The following is a 4,475-nucleotide window of genomic DNA, read 5'->3' on the forward strand; positions in this document are numbered from 1 at the left end:
CAAAAACATACAAAAATATCTCAGTAACCATTTATTTCAGTTCACGTATTCAATCATGAGCAGCTTCTTAAGCAAGAATAACGATCCTCCATTCCCTGTTTTCTTTACAAATGTTTCATGTGACAACTTTTGTAAAAACCTTGTAGTAGGCATAAAGAGAGTTAGTATTTCATATTTTAGTTTGTTGCTACTTAATTGAACAGATGGGAATTTAAGAATAAAAAGATATAATTGTGAAAATAATCATCAATAATGATGATTATTCCTAATACTGCTTCCTGTACCTGAAATGATTATTAAACTGTAAATTATTTTATTAAAAATAAGAAATACTTGATGAATGAATGAATGTTTCTTCAGCACTTGTCATGTTTTATTTTGGGTTCTCCCAAAAAATAGGTCCTGAGGCAAGGATTTGACAGTAGTTAGGGAACTAACTTGAGTATAAATTGGGAAGCTTTCAAAACCATTTAGGAGGTGAAGGAAACACATGCTGGGGGTTTTCTAAGTGAGACATTTATACACTCAACTGGCAGAGGGGGCTCCGGAGGACAGTGAAAACCCGGAGGGAAAGAAATGCAGAGGCTGGCTGTTTGAAGTTGGGCCAGTATGCACTGAACTACTAAGAGTAGTAGGGGGATGTAGGTGGGATGCCAGCAGCATCTGGTGGGCAGAAGTACAGCATTAATAATTGAGGAAAGCTGGACTTCCTAGGTGACACAGTGGTTAAGAATCCACCTGCCAATGCAGGGGACATGGGTTCAATCCCTGTCCGGGAAAATTCCACATGCCTCGGAGAACTAAGCCTGTGCACCACAACTCCGGAGCCTGTGCTCTATAGCCTGGGAGCTACAACTACTGAAGCCCTCGCAACTAGAGCCCGTGCTCCTCAACAAGAGAAGTCACTGCACTGAGAAGCCTGAGCACCACAATGAAGAGTAGCCCCTGCTCGCCGCAACTAGAGAAAGCCTGCGTGCAACAATGAAGACCCAAAGCAGCCAAAAAAATAAATAAATTTATTAAAACAATAATAATTGAGGAAAGCTAAAGTCAAAATGGATGAGGTTTTCTGAATGCACAAGTTGGATTGAGCACAAGTATAAAATCAGAATTTTTTTTCCAAAGCTCCCTTGTCTTGTTTTTCTATTTTCTTTGATCTTGCCCTACAGGTTTTCCCCACGGGAGTCCCCTCTGCCAATGGGTGAATAAACACCCCAATCACTTCCACTAGACCAGGCTGTGCAGTGCTTTAGTTCTCATCTTGGTAGTTTGCACAATCTTCCCTCATTCATAGAGCCTTGGATGTAGCATTAAGATTGGCTTCTGTTTTAGGCCTGGTCCTCCAGTTTTACTTTGTAATTTGTCCCTGCTGTTTTTAAAGAGATTTGCATTGATTTTGTGACATGCTGGTAGATGCCTAGAGGAACTTAATTGAAAAGGGACTGTGAACAATTTGGTAATGTGGGAAACAACAGGGGGATAAAAATGCAAAATACTCAGCACACGACACAGTGAGGACACTTACAATCGTCATGGACTCTTGATTGAAGGTTGGTTCTCTATTCCAGGCCAGAGTTAACCCTCTGGTAGCTGGCGGATTCTGGGGCTTCAAGGGAGAGAGGCTGGGATGACAGGGATAACTTGAGCATTACCCAAGAGGTTCATAGCCACGACTACCCGCCAATTGGCACTTAAATATTGTAATATTTCAACAAACTGTTAAGTGCTGGCTGAAACTCAGCCCTGCATATAACCTAGATAAAAACTTGGTCAATATTTACTTCTTTGAATCGGGTTTAAGGTGGCGTTTTGCCTATACCTGTTTGCAGATGGGACGACAGAGTCTACAAAAATCTCCCAAATGCCTGTAATTCACACAGGTTGTGGTCTAGTGACGGTAGGCAGTATCACCTCTAAAGAGACAAAGTGGACTGGATTTGTCTAGAGGGATATCTTAAAATCCTTGCTCCAATCCCATTTCCAAACAACAGTCTGTTGTGCTAGTTTATTTATCTACTTTTGTATATAAGGTTATCAAAGTAAAGTTACAGGCTACTTCTTATTGAAACCCTGATGACTATGACACATAACAGAATCCTGCAGGAAAATACCAGAACGTGGATGAGCTGAATACCCAAGGCTGTGGGGGTGGGGCCTCTCACTGCACAGCTGGTTCACTGGCCCTGCCTCCTGGGTCCTGTGCTTCATCACATCCCACAGCTGGGGTGGGCTGGACAAGGGCCTCAACTGCTTCATCTGAGGTGAAGCCACTCCGGGTCCACAGTCACCACCACGATCTATGCCATAACTGGGGGGTCATGGAGAAAAACAAATCACCTCCCTGTGTTGTGATTTTTTTTACCTGCCGGGAAGGCTAGCCCCACCATGGATGGGGCCTGAGGCCATGCTGTCTGGCTGAAGCCACACTCGCCCAAAGACTTGCCAGCATCCAGAAGCTGGTGGTCCTTGTACAGCTCTGCTTCTCCGGCAGCAGCTTGACGATGCCCTCCACGATGCACTTCCGCTGGAACACAGGGCTCAACTCTTGACATCTGTGAAGATGGCGGTCTTGTGGCGGGGGTCGTGAGGAACAGGTCTACCCCCGCCTGTCCCCAGCAGCCCACGGTGCTGCCCCAGCATGTCCCAAGCCTGTGGCCCCACCCCACCTAGGTTAAGTTTTCTAATTAAAGGGAAATGAACATCCTTGGTGGTCCATCCAGTGGTTAAGACTTTGCCTTCCGATGCAGGGGGTGTGGGTTCCATCCCTGCTCAGAGAACTGAGAGAGATCCTCTGTGCTTCAGGCCAAGAAATCAAAATATAAAACAGAAGCAATATTGTAACAAATCAGTAAAGGCTTTAAAAATGGTCCACGTCAAAAAAAAATCTTTAAAAAAGGCGGCGGGGGGGGACTGAATAATTTGGACTTAAATCGGTCATGAGCGTCCTTCTTAGAAGTAAAGAACTTGTTATTCTCCGTTTTCAACATGTTTAATAGCTTGTGAAGGAGATTCTGAGAATCTGTGGTGCTGTCAACCTGAATTCATTGTACAAATGAATAATGTATAATTATTGCAAAATGTATAATTTTCAATTGTATAGGCATGATATTTAAATCCATTCTGATGTGACTTCCCTGAAGCGATTTTTCTGATTTCATGTTCATGCTTTTTTATAAATATTGTTGCAAAGAAAAAAATATTCTCAAAAACTTGGAAGTAAGGGAAAAAAAAGATTGTGTCACCTTTCTTTTTATTTTTAGACAATGTCCTGTTTCTAGGTCAAAGGTTGGCAAGTTTTTTTTTGTTTGTTTATTTTCTGTAAAGGGCCAGATAGTAAATATTTTGGATTGTGTGAACCACCTGGTCTCTATTCAACTTGGCAGCAAAAACAGCCAGTTACAATACGTAAGCAAATGGCTGTGTTTCAGTAAAACTTTATTTACAAAAAATAGGTGGTCAGCTAAGCCCAACTATAGTTTGCTGGCCCCTGCCCTAGAGTCACATGATATACAAGTTTGTTTGATTTGCCATTTACTATTTTTTTAAAATTGATTGATTGATTGGCCGCACTGGGTCTTTGTTGCTGTGAACAGGCTTTCTCTAGCTCTGGCGAGCAGGGGCTACTCTTTTGTGGTGCGTGGGCTTCTCATTGTGGCGCTTCTCTTGTTGCGGAGCAAGGGCTCTAGGCACTCGGGCTTCAGTAGTTGTGGCTCATGGACTCTAGAGCGCAGGCTCAGTAGTTCCAGCACATGGGCTTAGTAGATCAGAGGCATGTGGGATCTTCCCCGACCAGGGCTCGAACTCGTGTCCCCTGCATTGGCAGGTGGATTCTTAACCACTGCACCACTGGGGAAGCCCTGCCATTTACTACTGATTAAGGTTCAGACAACATAAAACTCTGTAAAGTTGAATGTTCTTTTATTGGAAATTGGTGAGATATAAATGATTTGGCCAATGCTAGGCAGATAATTTTTGTGCAATGAAAATTACTTTTGCCTGATAAAAACACAAATGATTTTTCTTATGTAGAGAAGTTAATCCCCTAAAACTGTGGTCTTATTCCTGGTAGTATAATCAACTTTGTAATTTATCACAACAGTCTTCCTTTCCTTCATTGACTATATAATCTTTAGTTCCTTGTAGTCTTTTCTGAACCAACTTTGTCATTCTGCTGCTTCCCTCATTAGTGAGTTTAATAAAACTTAGATTTCTGCTCATTATTATTTTATATGAGAATTGCAATACATTAAACATTTTGAAAATTGTGCTTCAGATATCATTTTGTTAAGATATTCACCTAGATTAGACCCCATGTTCTTGTCCTTCAATTTTATGACCTGGAAGACTGAAATCTTCCCTGTGACTTCAAAACCAACTGGAGATTCTAAAATAATGGAACTAAAAGCTGAACACAAGTAAAAACCACCTGAATGTGATACAGAAGCCATGGTGGCCTTGGATGGAGCTACCACTTA

At 42.0% G+C, this 4,475-nt stretch overlaps 1 pseudogene; it reads right to left on the reverse strand.

The window, feature by feature from the left end:
- Positions 1–2,158: 2,158 nt before the first annotated feature.
- Positions 2,159–2,640, reverse strand: LOC130833975 (elongin-B-like; annotated as a pseudogene).
- Positions 2,641–4,475: the final 1,835 nt, after the last annotated feature.

This window comes from Hippopotamus amphibius, chromosome 12, assembly GCF_030028045.1.
Source record: "Hippopotamus amphibius kiboko isolate mHipAmp2 chromosome 12, mHipAmp2.hap2, whole genome shotgun sequence".
Lineage (NCBI taxonomy): Eukaryota > Metazoa > Chordata > Mammalia > Artiodactyla > Hippopotamidae > Hippopotamus > Hippopotamus amphibius.